The sequence below is a fragment of the Procambarus clarkii genome, chromosome 36 (genome assembly GCF_040958095.1).
Source record: "Procambarus clarkii isolate CNS0578487 chromosome 36, FALCON_Pclarkii_2.0, whole genome shotgun sequence".
NCBI classification, from domain to species: Eukaryota; Metazoa; Arthropoda; class Malacostraca; order Decapoda; family Cambaridae; genus Procambarus; species Procambarus clarkii.
The window spans coordinates 33,082,898-33,099,376 of record NC_091185.1 but is presented as its reverse complement, the minus strand read 5'-3'; positions in this window follow the sequence as shown (position 1 = coordinate 33,099,376).

The following is a 16,479-nucleotide window of genomic DNA, read 5'->3' as shown; positions in this document are numbered from 1 at the left end:
ACTGCCAGTTGGGACATTTGTATTTTTGTCTGAAGATTCACCTTTGGTGATTTTTTCTTGTGTTCTAAGCTTTCCTCGGCTTTGTAATCTTTGTACGTAAGCTCGAAGTCTATCAAAGATTTGGCTCTGTGATAAGATGTTGGTGTTATAATGGGTGCATAGGCTGTCTTTGACCTCATTAGGAAGTTTCCTTTGAATGATTAACTTTGTAAAACACTAATCATTTCCTACAGGTACTTTAGTACTGAGGGCTTTGATGATTGATTCTATAGACAATCGAAATGATTGTAGTGACTCATAACTTTTATTTGGAGAGGGTAAATCCAATAATTTGTATGAGAGACAGGCAATTGCAGTCTCCTTATCACTGTAGTTATCATGTAACAGTTGTAGGGCATGGTCATAATCATCATCTGTTAATGACAAATTAGCAATGACCTGCAATGCCTTTCCTCTTACTTGGCTTTGTAAATAAAAATTGAATAGCCTTAGTGAGAGAAACATTCAAGTGTATTAAATAATCGAAAGCTCTCCAGAAGGTATCCCAATTATCTTCAGCTTTCCCCTCAAAATATGGTAAATGTACCTTTGGGAGCTCTGCTGCTATATGTGTGATAGTTGCAGTACCCTGCTGAGTGGATGAGCTCACATTTGATTGGGTTACTGCTTGTGATATTAGTTTGTTTAACCCTTAAATGGCACATGGCTATATAACATTTGACACCCACAGGCGCATACAAAAAAAAAATATTTTTTCTTCCTAACCTGTTAATTTGTGTTCACTGATCATTGGAAAAATAATAAAAAATCGTAAGTGGCAAATATTGCCCGCTATAAGGCGGGGAATTTGGCAAAAAAATTAGGCGCTGACTCAGCATGCGTCCCAGGCGGTCTGTTGCTCCCCAGCTGTCAGGCCGGAGTTGCCACAATGAGATAATTACCTAATTATTTCAATGTCTCTGATTAATGTCTCGTAGTTTTTTGCTGTAATATTATTCAATAGTGTGTAGTGTGATATATTTATATAAAAAAATGAGTAAATCATCGCTGTACTCAAAAATATGGTGCGCATATTGTTGATTCAATTATTATGTTCATCAAGCCGTGAACAAATACTTTGTCGGTCATTACACTATATACACAGGTTATATATAAGTATCTGCATGTTTTGTTCACCATAACGAACCACTAAGTTGCTATTTTGAGTCAAAAAGTAACGAGGAGTGACCGCCACACACCAGCCAGCCACTCACTCCCTCCCTCAACACCTCACTCACCAACATTCTCCTCCCACCATACTGTTTTTGCTTTTATTCACTATCTACAGACGTTATATATAAGTATCTACATTCGTGTTCACCATAACGAACCACTAAGTTGGCATGCTGAGTGGCAGTGGCAGCCTGCCACTGGCTGCCACTCCCTCCCTCCCTCACCTCACCTGACTTGCCACCATTCTTCTCCCACCATACTGTTTTTGCTTTTATAAACAGACGTTATATATAGGTATTTACATGTTTTGTTCACCATAACTGTACATCTAAGCTTGTATGGTGAATATATTCACAAAGACATAGCTACTCTCACAGTCAGCTGATGGCAGCCGCCCTCAAGGCCAGACGCACTAATATTTCTCCTCCAACAATACTGTTTGTGGTGTTATTACACTATATACACACATTATATATAAGTATCTACCAGTTTTATTCATCATACTTGTACAAGTAAACTGGTATGGTGCCCAAAGACCATAGTGGTCACCAGTAAACATGATAAGTCGTGCAGACGACACCACCTCCCTCACCAAAATGGCGGCTCCCAACCTATTCCTATTGCTGTTTATACCCTCTATACACACGTTATATATAAGTATCTACATTTGTGTTCACCATAGCGAACCACTAAGCTGGTATGGTGAGTGCAGTCAATGAAAGGTGGCCACACAGTCAGAAGACGAGGCCACAACCCTCCCTCCCACAACATTACTCCTCCCTCCATGGAGCACAGCGCTAAATATCACCACAATCCTGCTATTATCAGAACCCTGGTCAGTTTTATCACAGTCAGGGGGTCTTCTGTAATAATATCATCGCTACATAATAGCATGAACAAGTATATAATGGCATTTTTAGGCGATGCTGTTGTAACAAACTAGGTTTGTTGTAAGAATTATCCAGAATGTTTTATCTACACATGGGAGAATGGGAAGCTGGACCCACGTGGTGACCCGGGAGCATCCCCTGGGGGGATTGACGGTGAAAATAACTGGCGCCTTTGTTCACAAGTTTTGTATAATGAATCATTCTATAGTATTCACTTATTTAGAGAAATTAGCCTTCATTCATTTTGTATTAAAATTGTATTGTATAATATTCATGGTTATAGTATCAAGAGTATTCTAATTATTAGGAGAATGAGTTAAGTCACCATCAGTGACGTCACAAGCCAGGACTAGGCTGTAGCGCGGAATGACCTCAGTGACCTGGCGGTTACAGGTCAGCAGAGTTTCCACATTCAGTAATTCTCAAAGGTCAAATAGCCATTTTGTGATCGGGAATAGCTCTTCCTTAAGATGCTTGTGTAATTTAACTTCAGTTAAAATAATTCAACCAATCTGGATCATTCAGTGCAACAAATGTTAATTGTTAAACTTAAACCTTGCAAGTAACTTAGATACTAGGCGCAACAATACACTGCTCTGGTCTGGGTAGGACTAGCCGAACAGGACAGTGTGGTTTCCCGGACAGCACAGGGAAGGTGCCCACTCCACCTCTTCCCAAGACCTTAGCACGAACATCTAGCTGGTCGCCAAAAAGGTAGAGTTGCTTTACGAGTTGTTATAGGGAATAGGTCAACTCATTGCCAGGCAGTGCTCAGATCAGGGAGTGAACCTCTTTGGATTTTGTTTAGTTTTTTTTAATAAACCATTTAGTTAGTAATATGCATTTTTATTATTTTCCATTTCATTGTTTCCATTCTCATGTCCTTGTCACGTGGTCCCCACGAGGCCGAGTTTTCGTTGGGCCGCAAAGCCTAATGCAAAGATTAAGAGATCGGTTATTCCTTTTCTGACCAATTTATAGAGCGAAATTTTCATATCATTATATACCAGAATAATTATATTAAATCTGTTTTCCAACATTTATAGAGTAATGTGATTCTAGATCTGTTTTTCAACATTTAAACAAAAGTGTCCAAATATTCTTTATACAGATGTTCATAGCCAACTTTATCGTTTGTATCAATTGTTCATATTGAGTAATCGAGAAAAAAAAATCGATGGTGATGGATGCTGAATGTAGTCTCTGACGATGACGGTGTCGATCTTGCTTTTCTCATGCGTAGACATCGATACCTGGTCCTCTTGTACTCCCATCCGGTACTCTTGAATGACGACAGAGTGCCAAATGACAGCTGTCGAATACTGTTACTTCGGCCATTGATCTTGCTCCCGACAGTCCACACGCCTTCATATCAATCACAGTTCACATGGCAGTCTTGATGTTAACTTGACGGTGCAGATGACCACATCAGAGCAGGACTAGATGTACCAACAGTGTCTCGTAACAGAAGTGGTGTCAGAAGGTCGTAAAGGCGGGTTGCTTGTTTGCAGAACAGGTGAATCTCGTCTTCCATCACTGCTCACGTCATCTCAGGCGTTTCTTGATGTCACCAGGTTACTAGGCCGTAAACACCAGCTGTGTATACCCTCACACCGCTGACTTTAGGCCAAAGGAGATAATTTTGCGACCTTCTATTGGCGAGTCCCGGTACTCTGTAGGGAAACCGTACCTTCCACCTGTGACCGCCTTATTTCCGCTTTCTTGTTGCTTCAGATGATGTAATCATTAATCTTCCGGCGAAATTCTTGAGTACTGCTACGTGCTTTCCATTTCTTGACCTCTCCTCCAACACTGCTGGAATGGCTGCAGTCTTGATGACGCAGCAGGTGGGTAGTGGTGATCTCGAGACAGCTACCCCGGCGTTGTATGACACCTCTGGTGACTACTATATGTGGACAGCTCGCTGGCCCTGACAACCTCGTTAGTGACGTGAGGCGTCGGCCGGGTGACTCTTGGATAGTCACTCATCCCCAAAGTAACTGATGTATGGGTTACTGGGTCTGGTGGGGGAAGGGCTTTGTGTAACGTGCCTTCCCCCTCGGTCTTTACAGACAAGGGTTCACGTGTGGCTGGAACAACTGGGTCGGTGTACCAATCAGACCTGGGAACAGACAGACACAACACAGCGGAAGCATAGATATACTCTGGGTTTGGTGGAGGTGGAACCCCAGAGCACGGTAAAAGCTGCTACCTGAGTTAAGTATAGTAATAGTTCATTTCATTGCCTCTACAGGAAAATCTAATGAATACTAATTTATACTAACCAAGGAAGTTACTTGACTGTATAGCGCGAGATCTCGTCACCATAGGGTGGCGAGACTGCACCTGACTACTGATGAGCGATGACAGAGGGTCATCCTCATCCTCTGACTCGTCGGTGAAGCCATGAGTCAGGAACTAGACCCGCTGAAGGCAGTTCTAATTCCTCTCTAGCATGATAATGTTTCAATTTATTTACATGAATTGTCCTTTCCACCTGGTCCTCGAATACTCCTTTTATAACAAGATTAACCGGCCCTGCCCTTTTAACTACTCTATATGGTCCTCGCCACCTCGGAGCAAGTTTCCTACTCTGATTGGCGGGCGCAGCCTCATTCACTCTCAATACGAGGCTTCCTTCCTTTAACTCAAGGGGGCGCACTTTCTTGTCATAAAAATGAGCATACCGATTCCCGTGCCTTCTTGGACGCTTCAGCTGCAATATTCCATGCATTTCTCATTTTTCCAAGGACTTCTGAAGGATAGTCCTCCCCGTATGCAACATTATGTCTGTTAAGCAGACCTGAGGGGAAATTGCATGAATTACCAGTAAACAAATGAAGGGGTTGGGTGTTACTCGATTGGTTGATGGCAGTATTCAAGGCTAATTGAACATAGGGTATGTGTTCATCCCAAAAGTTTGCATCATGTTCAGCAAGGATTGCAAGCATATCCTTGACTGAACAATTAGTCCGTTCCGTCATTCCGTTTGCTTGTGGGTGGTAGGCTGTTGTAAAAGCCGAAGTTGTCTCTAAAATCTTACAAACTTCTCTAAATATATTCCCATTGAATTCTTGACCCCGGTCACAGACTAAAACTTTAGGAGGTCCGAATACAGTAACGAACCTACGCAAGAACGCATCTGCAACCGTATGAGAATCCTTCTGAGGTAATGCAACTAGTGTAGTATACCTAGACAAATGGTCAACTAACACCAACACGTATCTATTCCCTGAATGACTGTGATGTAAATCAATCAAATCGGCCCCCACCCGGTCTAGAGGTTCACGAATTTCAGGAAATTCCTGAAGTGGGGCTTGTACCTTAAGGGTGCCTTTCCTCCTCTGGCAACGATTGCACGACTTCACGAAATTGATTACTTCAGAAAGTAATCCTGGAAAATAAAATAGAGGACTTTGCCTTTAAGTCGTTTTTAAAGATCCCCGGATGCCCTGCAATTTTTGAAGCATGCGCAAGCTTTAACGCTGATGACTGCAACGTGTCCGGAATAACTAGTTGAAATACTGCCCTATCATTCTGGCTATTAACATAATACAGGACGCCCTGTTTCATTTCAAAATCATGAATAGGTAAATTCTTTTTCTTTTTCGGGTATTTTCCTCCCTCTAAATACTCAATAATTTCTTTCCATCTAGGCTCGCTCATCTGGTATTCTCTCATTTAATCTGATGGAATGGTTTCAATATTTTCATTAACTTGAACTGCCGCTATGTTTCTACTTAGCGTATCTGGCACAACATGTGCTGGACCAGGCTTGTACAAAATCTGGAATGAGTGGGCCGATAATCCGTGAGACCAGCGTGACATTCGTGGGCATTTTGTTCACTTCTTAAATATGTGTGTCAACACTCGATGGTCTGTGTAAATTACAAAGTGCCGCTGAAATAGGTTAGGCTCGAAATACCTAACTGATTCTACTACTGCCAGTGCCTCCCGATCCGTAGCTGAATAACGAACTTCAGGTCCTTTGACCTTCCTACTAAAATAGGCTACCGGATGGGGTAAATTGTCCGCATCTCGCTGAATTAAGCACCCGCCAATAGCTATACCGCTGGCGTCAGTGTGCACCTCCCACTCTTTCTCAAAATCAGGAATATCCAAGACCGGTGTCGTGATTAGTTTGTCTTTCAGTTTGCGATAGGCTTCGTCATGCTCAGATTTCCACACAAACTTCGCATTTTTCTTTGTCAGATGAGTCAGGGGTGCTGAAATGCCAGCGAAACCTTCAATATGACGACGAAAATATCCGGCCGCCCCCAAAAACCTACGCACGTCCTTTGCTGTCCTTGGAGTAGGCATGTCAGCAATGGCGCGGCAAGAATCTGGGTCAGGTCGGATACCGTCTGGGCACACCTGGATCCACAAAAATTTGAATTTCTGAGCCGTCAGGGTGCTCTTCTGAACGTTAAGCTTGAACCCTGCCTGATCTAACAACGTCAAAGTCTCAGTCAAGTCCCGTAGGTGTTCCTCAAACGTCCTGGAATATATCACAACATCATCCAGGTACGCTAAAGAATGCCTACCCAGGACCGGGCTGAGGATGAAGTTTATGGCCCTCTGAAACGACGAAGGCGCTGTCTTTAAACCAAACGGCATCCTTCGGAATTGATAAGTGTGCCTACCATCCGAGAATGCTGTTTTTTCCCTATCCTGTTCTGCCACCGGAATCGCCCAATACGCCGATTTCGCGTCAAGAGTTGAGAAATACTTAGCCGCACCAAATTGATCTATTATATCCTGTATTCGGGGCAACGGATACACATCACCCTTAGTTAATTCGTTCACCTTCCGGTAGTCAACACAGAAACGATAACTACCGTCCAGTTTCCGAACTAGCACAACAGGAGAGAGCCACGGTGACGTACTAGGCTCTATTACGCCCTGTTTCAACATTTTCTGGCACTCCTCCCTGATAACGTTCTTTGCCTGTTCCGGCAACCTCCACTGTCTCGTGTACACAGGCAAATGATCACCAGTTGGAATGGTGTGCTCAATCTTATCAAGGAGACCAATCTGGTCATCCTCTGTCGCAAATAATTTCGGGAATTTTCGCAAAACTCCTCTCAGTGCCTTCCTATCCGCCTGTGCAACATGTTGGAAATCAAGTGCTGAAATTAATTTTTCTACTTCTTCCACATTCCGTGCAACATTTCTCGTCCCATACTGTACGTTGGATGGTGTTTTCGTATCTATCATGTTCAATGCACTACATTGTGCAGTGACGGTTGGCGTCTCAGCTGACTCATGGTGAAAGATTTCTGTGTCCTCCACCATGGTTCCCTGAGATACTCTATCACCTGCCCTGAAGCGAAACGTCTTGTGTGAAAGATTGACAACTGGAATAAGTGCACCTTTATCGAGCACTACAAACCACTACACTACCAAAACAGGACGAATCACTTCCAAAATAACACACCCTGGACACAAACACAGTGGCCTCCTTACCAGAGCCTCAGATATTAACACCAGGTAAGGCTTCCAGCACTACCACTAACACGATAACATCATTTATATTTTCCAACATACAGGGTATAAAAAAACGCAAATCCAACAAAGTTCACTTTATAGATGGTCTCCTTCATGAGGGAAATGCAGTGTTTGCAGCCCTAACAGAAACCCACACAAAGGACTACCATGATGGTGAAATATGGATCTCAGAGTACAATCTTTTCAGATGTGATAGGAAACACCGGCTTCAGGGTGGGGTCAGCCTCTACATCAAAGACGCACTCATCTGTACTGAGCTGCTAAACACCTCAAATGATATGGTGGAAGCGCTGATAATCAAACTAGAGATTCTAAATGTAGTTATTGTCCTTGTATATAAGTCACCGGAGGCAAACCCTCAGCAGTTTAAAGACCAACTAATGAAAATAGAACACTGCTTGGAAAACCTCACAAATCCAGCTCCGAACATCATCCTGCTTGGGGACTTCAACCTACGGCATCTGAAATGGAAGCACCTGGCTAATACAGTAATATCAGAAAGAATACCAGGAAGTAGCCTAAATGAACAGGCACATGCAAATGACCTGCTACGGATGTGCGACAGGTTTGCCTTAAACCAGCAAATAGTAGAACCAACTAGGAAGGAGAACACGCTGGACCTCATTTTCATTAATAACGATGAATTGATCTGGAACATAATGATTGCAAATACCTGTTACTCAGATCACAACTTAATTGAAGTTATGACAACCATGGGGAGTAGACCTTCAAAACCAGTCCAGATTCCCGGTGGAGGAGATTTCAGCAAATTCAACTTCAATAATAAACAGATAAACTGGGAGCAAATAAACCAGGACTTCACAGAAATAAACTGGGAAGAACAGCTAGATAATGCAAACCTGAACCAGTGCCTGGAAAAAAATAAGCTCAGTAGCACTAGAAATATGTTCAAACCGCATACCCCTAAGAAAAAAAGGAAGAGATGCAGATTGGAACGGGAACGTCGTTCCCTATATAGGCGAAGGAAACGAATCGCGGAACAACTTGAGAGTCGCACCCTATCTCAAGAACGGCGAAGAAGGTTAGGTAGAGAAATAGAAACAATTGAAAGGAAGCTACAAGAATCATACAAAACCCAGGAGAGGCAAAGAGAGCAAAAGGCCATCAGTGAAATAGAGAGAAATCCGAAATATTTTTCTCCTATGCAAAATCAAGATCAAAAACCACATCTAGTACCGGGCCCCTGCGAAAGGGAGATGGAACTTTCACCGATGACAACAAAGAAATGAGCGAGCTACTGAGGAAGCAGTACGACTCTGTTTCCAGCGAGCCATTAAACACACTAAAGATTGATAACCCAAATGAATTTTTCATGGATATGATACCAACATCAAATCATATATCAGACGTCACCCTATCCCCACTGGATTTTGAAAAAGCCATAAACAGTGTGCCTATGCACTCTGCACCAGGCCCGAATTCTTGGAACTCCATATTCATAAAGAACTGTAAAAAACCACTATCGCAGGCCCTCCACATTCTGTGGAGACGAAGCCTTGATACTGACGTTATTCCTGATATACTAAAAACAGCAGAGATAGCACCACTTCATAAAGGAGGAAATAAGACAGAGGCAAAAAATTACAGACCGATAGCACTAACATCGCACATCATAAAAATTTTGAGAGAGTGCTAGGAAGTAAGATCACAAAATACATGGAACCACAGCATCTCCATAACCCCAGGCAACATGGTTTCGAACAGGGCGCTCTTGCCTGTTGCAGTTGCTGGGCCACTATGATATGGCATTAGATCCTATGGAAGACAAACAAAACGCTGGTGTAATTTACACAGATTTCGCAAAAGCTTTTGATAAATGTGACCATGGTGTTATTGCACATAAAATGCGTTCAAAAGGAATTACCGGAAAACTAGGCAGATGGATCTACAATTTCCTGACCAACAGAACCCAATGTGTAATAGTCAACAAAATAAAATCCAGCCCATCAACCGTGAAGAGCTCAGTCCCCTAGGGTACTGTGCTTGCTCCAGTACTTTTTCTCATCCTCATATCGGACATAGACAAGAACACAACCTATAGCACTGTATCATCCTTTGCAGATGACACTAGGATCTTCATGAGAGTTGGCAACATAGAGGACACGGCAAACCTCCAGTCAGATGTAGATCAGGTCTTTCTATGGGCTACAGAAAATAATATGATGTTTAACGAAGATAAGTTCCAGCTCATGCGCTATGGAAAAAATGAAAATATAAAAACGGAAACCACGTACAAAACTCAGGCAAATCATAACATAGAACGAAAAGGCAATGTAAACGATCTGGGTGTACTCATGTCGGAAGACCTTACCTTTAAAGAACACAATAAAGTAGCCGTCACAACTGCAAGAAAAATGATAGGTTGGATAACAAGAACTTTTCACACTAGAGATGCTATACCGATGATGATACTTTTCAAAACGCTTGTGCTCTCTAGAGTGGAGTACTGCTGCACAATGACAGCACCTTTCAAAGCTGGAGAAATTGCTGACCTGGAGAGCGTGCAGAGATCCTTTACTGCTAGAATCCACTCAGTAAAACATCTAAACTATTGGGACCAACTAAATAGCCTAAAACTGTACTCCCTTGAGCGCAGGCGGGAGAGGTACATAATAATTTACACGTGGAAAATATTAGAGGGGCTGGTCCCAAACCTGCACACAGAAATAACATCACATGAGACCAGAAGACATGGCAGGATGTGCAGAATACCCCCGTTGAAAAGCAGAGGTGCAACAGGTACTCTGAGAGAGAACTCTATCAACATCAGAGGCCCGAGACTGTTCAATACGCTTCCACTATACATAAGGGGCATAACTGACCGACCCCTCACAGTGTTCAAGAGAGAACTGGATAAGCACCTCCAAAGGATACCTGATCAACCAGGCTGTGACTCATATGTCAGGCTGCGAGCAGCCACGTCCAACAGCCTGGTTGATCAGTCCGGCAACCAGGAGGCCTGGTCGACGACCGGGCCGCGGGGACGCTAAGCCTCGGAAGCACCTCAAGGTAACCTCAAGGTAAGGTACAATTAAGTGATGAGGAATTAATAAGCTATCACATCTCCCAGCCACCTGAAGGGTGGTACCCGGTTGTATGTGACGTCCCACGGCTACTTTAATAAATTTAACAGAATGTGGTGGGCAACTCTGTTTGGTCAATGCATGCAATGCACAAGACCTCTTAATTGTGTCTGGAAGAGACTTAAAAATCAATTTTGGATAGTGCGCATTATATTTTTGCTTCCTCGTAATTGAAGCTACAACTGGGGGATGGTCGATCATCTCCACTGGGTAGGAAGTCTGTCTCAACTGCAACCTGTAGTTCCTAGCCCCTTTTTGAGCAGGCAAGGAATAATCAAATCGCGACAGAAAATCAGTTCCCATTAAGATGTGACCCGGAAAATCAAGGTTCTCTACGATCGTACATGTGTGAGGCTGCAATTCCCCATCAATCTCAAAATTAACTGTACCTTGACCTACGATCTAAATCTTTTCCCCATTGACAGCTGTTAATGTCTTAGCGCTACGTTTAAGGCGTGCATACCTAAAATTGCTGAAGGCTGACTTTTTAATTACCGTTGCCTGGTTTCCTGTATCAACAAAAGCTGTCAATCTTACACCTTCCACTTTCACCTCAAAAGTAGGCCTACCATCACTAGGAGCCTTCTTTCATTCTTTCGTACTAGTGATTTAACAGTCCCTCTGTATATGTCCGCGCTTCCCGCAGGAGTAACACCTCCGCGGGTCTCTGTTGGTACCCCGCGCAGGCTGGCTCGAACTTGCAGCTGAGGGCTGCTTCCCGCCTGATGAACCCGCGCCACAGTTACTCGGCTTGGCTCCCTCGCCTTTACTTAAGGCCTCTACGTACAGTGACAACTGAGTGCCCGTCGTCTCCATGCGCATCTGTCTGTCTAAGGCTGTGGCGGCCTGTTGGACTAGTTCCTTATAACTCACAAGCGCTCCCTCCGCAACTAAAAATGGCCCCATAGCAGAAGGTAACGTTCTGCAGAACAATTGTTTAGCTAATCGCTCTGCCTAACGCGAATCTAACCCCAGTTCCGTAGTGAGATCGTCAACCCTACTCTTCAATAGTGTCCCGAAATCTTTGATAGTGCTGCGGTCATCCTTCTTAAGTGACTGCAGGTACATATGAGCCTCATCTTCTGACACCTTTTCTTTAAATCTGTCCCTAATCGCTTGGACAAACTGAGGCCAAGTCGTCAGGTGCTGAAACTCAGTCACTCTCGCTAGTGGACCGGCTATGTCCACGCAAGCCCCCATAGCGAGAGTAATTTTCAAACTATCCTCTGGGACAGCCTCCAGCATCGTACTAATCTGACAAAGCCAGTCTTCCACTCGGCGGTTGCGTTCCACCTTATTAAGCGGCAACTCCGTACCTCTGAGTGTCAGCAGAGTTAACTTGGGAATCAGACTCACAATTCCCGGCTTGTGTGACGCGGGGCTACTGGAAGTGGGTGGGCCCTGGGGTTGGGAACTGGATTGAGGTTGGGGTTGGGGTTGAGGTAAGGTGTGGGTGGCCTTGGGTTGGGAAGAAGGTAGGGGTATGGCTTGGGTGGCCTCGGGTTGGGGTGTGGATTGAGGTTGGGGTTGAGGTATGGTGTGGGTGGCCTTGGGTTGGGGTATGGATTGAGGTTGGGGTTGGGGTTGAGGTAAGGTGTGGGTGGCCTGGGGTTCGGAAGATGGTAGGGGTATGGTTTGAGTGGTCTCGGGTTGGGGTGTGGATTGAGGTTGGGGTTGGGGTTGAGGTGAGGTGTAGGTGGCCTGGGGCTGGGAAGAAGGTAAAGGTATGGCTTGGGTTGCCTTGGGTTGGGGTGTGGATTGAGGTTGGGGTTAGGGTTGAGGTATGGTATGGGTGACCTGGGGTTGGGATGGGTATGGGGTGGCCTGGGTTTGGAATGGGTATGGGGTTGGAATGGGAATGGGGTGGCCTGGGGTTGGAATGGATATGGGGTGGCCTGTTGGAATGGATATGGGGTGGCCTGGGGTTGGAATGGATATGGAGTGGCCTGGGGTTGGGGGAAGGGTTGGTATAGGAATGGAGGTTAGGGTTGGTATAGGAAATGAGGATGGGGTTGGTATGGGAATTGAGGATGGGGTTGGTATAGGAGGTGGGGTTGGGGTTGTTGTAGTGACAGATGAGGTGTACCTAGGTACTCACCTAGTTGTACTCACCTAGTTGTGCTTGTGGGGGTTGAGCTCTGGCTCTTTGGTCCCGCCTCTCAACCGTCAATCAACAGGTGTACAGGTTCCTGAGCCTATTAGGCTCTATCATATCTACACTTGAATTTGTGTATGGAGTCAGCCTCCACCACATCACTTCCTAATGCATTCCATTTGTCAACCACTCTGACACTAAAAAAGTTCTTTCTAATATCTGTGTGGCTCATTTGGGCACTCAGTTTCCACCTGTGTCCCCTAGTGTGTGTTCCCCTTGTGTTAAATAGCCTGTCTTTATCAACCCTGTCGATTCCCTTGAGAATCTTGAATGTGGTGATCATGTCCCCCCTAACTCTTCTGTCTTCCAACGAAGTGAGGTTCAATTCCCATAGTCTCTCCTCGTAGCTCATACCTCTCAGCTCGGGTACTAGTCTGGTGGCAAACCTTTGAACCTTTTCCAGTTTAGTCTTATGCTTGACTAGATATGGACTCCATGCTGGAGCTGCATACTCCAGGATTGGTCTGACATATGTGGTATATAATGTTCTGAAAGATTCCTTACACAAGTTTCTAAAGGCCGTTCTTATGTTAGCCAACCTGGCATATGCTGCTGATGTTATCCTCTTGATATGAGCTTCAGGGGACAGGTCTGGCGTGATATCAACCCCCAGGTCTTTCTCTCTCTCTGACTCTTGAAGTATTTCATCTCCCAAGTGATACCTTGTATCTGGTCTCTTGCTTCCTACCCCTATCTTCATTACATTACATTTGCTTGGGTTAAACTCTAACATACATTTGTTCGACCATTCCTGCAGCTTGTCCAGGTCTTCTTGAAGCCTCAAGCTGTCCTCCTCTGTCTTAATCCTTCTCATAATTTTGGCGTCGTCAGCAAACATTGAGAGGAATGAGTCTATACCCTCTGGGAGATCATTTACGTATATCAGAAACAGGAAAGGTCCAAGCACAGAGCCCTGTGGGACTCCACTGGTGACTTCACGCCATTCTGAGGTCTCACCCCTCACTATAACTCTCTGCTTCCTATTGCTTAGGTACTCCCTTATCCACTGGAGCGCCCTACCAGTTACTCCTGCCTGTTTCTCCAGCTTATGCTTATGAGTAGGTGTTGTGGTATTGGTATTATGTGGGGTAGTTCCTGCTGTTGGTGTGGCTGTTCATGTTCACGTTGAACAGGTTGCTGGCCATGTTCTCTACCGAACGAAGTGGAACATCCTACCGTACTAACTGATGCCCCCTGTCCAGCTCCCTGTATGCCCTGTTGGTATGGGGTCGATGTTGTCTGTGGGGGAACCCAAGACGGCTCCCCCCACTCTTGGGACGAATTCTCGCGAGACTCCCCACTCATGTCAATAATCGTATCTGTACTGGAATGGGAAGATACCCTCGACTGCCCAGTCCCATGCAGAACCCTTGACCCCGTCGCCTCAGTCCCACTAACCCCACCTGGGACGTCCGCTGACCTACCTGAGCTGACGTCACTCCGTGGTGTCGGAAGAGGAGCTGTCCTCTCCACTTTCACTCCCACTGGTCCCCACTGACTGGTCACTGTCTGGGTTAAACATGTCATGTGATTCCTGGTGTGCCATGTCTCTTGTAACTACCCTTTAATACACCCTCGACCCGGACTCACTACAACCGTGATCTTACACAAATAAAAAAAAATCACAACTCTTTCTAAGCGAAAACCAACGAAATTCCCAAAATAGGAAATACAACGATTAATCAAGAGAATCTCTGATGTGAATCCAATGAATGAGCGTCTGCCCCGCACTCGTGTCTGACCGTGAAATAACCCGCAGTCCTATTACTGAAAGCAATGTCCTTTACGTTAAAAAAAGTTAAAGAATCTAATTTATGTAAAACAATTAAAATGATAACAGTAACTAACGCGCAGCACTCGTGATGGATTACATAAAGAATATTTACTGTAGTCACTGTCACTGATGAGTGATGGAGCGGGACCAGCTGCACTGAAAAAAAAACCAAGTCCCATGCTTTTTCGCTTCAACGCTGAAAAATCACAATTTTTATTCTGAAGGAAAATAACTAGTTTAACGTTAATAAACCGCTCTAGCGATTAATATAGACACCCAGGACATATATTTTGCTTGCCAAAATTTGAATTTTCACCAAAAACTGCGTTTTTACTCAATGCTGGACTCAGCCAATTTTTCTGCAGCCGGAAAAAAAATCTATCACCCTAAATATCGCAAAACTCACTTAATTCGCAAAAGTGGGTTTCTCGTTCCCAGACATAAATACGCTGTTATTTAGTACTAACGCTGTATACAAAACAAAACTGACATTTCGGGCGGTTTCAACAGTCATGAATTCGACTTTTCGTTAAAATCCAAGGTTTTCACCTCACTTGGACTCGTACAAAAATGACAGCACGATTTCCTCGAAAATAACTAAATTCGGCAAAAATGTAATTATCACTGTTTAATGCTTAAGAACAGAATTACGTCCCTTGGGCACACTAGAGGGTAATACTGACCCTAGAATATACACGAAACATGAAAATTCGAATTTTTGCCAAAAAGTCAGATTCTAGCCCAAGCTGGACTTAGAAAATTTTCCACCTACGTTTCTACCAAAAAATTCTATGTCTAAAAACGCAATTGTACCATCTTACTGGTAAAACTAGAATAATATCACTCGCATCGACTGGGGAATCCTAATGATACCCAGATCATATACATTACTCGTGAACACCAATTAAATACAGTTAACGACTTCCCGACGCTGACTTAGCCAAAAACTTATCCCAAAATACTTCGAAATATTCCACGAACTCTATTAAACATTTACAACGAAAATTACTATCCCTAATATATTTCCTTCACTAACTATAGCGACCAACATATAGTCCTAAGTTCAGAGGATTAACTACACTCTAGAAACAACGCCTCTGACTTAGACTAATACAATAGGGAATAGCAAAGCTTAATGTACGGACTTAGCCTAATGTACATGAAAACACTAAACACTTGGGAAAATTTTTAACCGGGGATTGAATTTAGGGGAAACAAAAATTTTTAGTCTCTAGAACACGCCAATAAAGGAATTACTTTACATAAATTTAATTATACTTAATTCGATGATACACTCGATGTAATCCTATAATCGCTCCTACCCGCTCGCCGTACCGCGCCTAGCCTAGGGGTCTCGACCATCTAGGTTTTAACAGAGCGACACGCAGCCTTCAGCAGCAATTAAGACTAGAGACGACTCAACCTTCACTAAGTGTGCGATCACTTAGTCGTTGAATCGCTGCTAGATAGTTTACTCGTCCGTCCCTCGGAGGCCGCAACGCCCTTCACGGATTTACGTTTTTCCTAGCGTTTTGGGTCGTCTAACAACGCCCTCGGATCGATCTCCTGGCGTCCCACAGATAAATCCGCTCAGACAGCCCACAAGGAACTGCTGTTGAGAGTATGGTGGCTCCCAACACCTCTGAATCAATTGCAATGGGTCGAGTAAGGTACCCAGTCCAATCGATTCGAAGCGGTCTCCTTAGCCAATAAATCTTAACAGCCTAACTTACTAACTAATCCTTAATCGTATCAGCCCGCATGACCCTAAGATTCGCCAATCCCCACTCAATCGCACTGCTAATCCTGGCCCACGGCTGTCCTCCCTAGCATCTA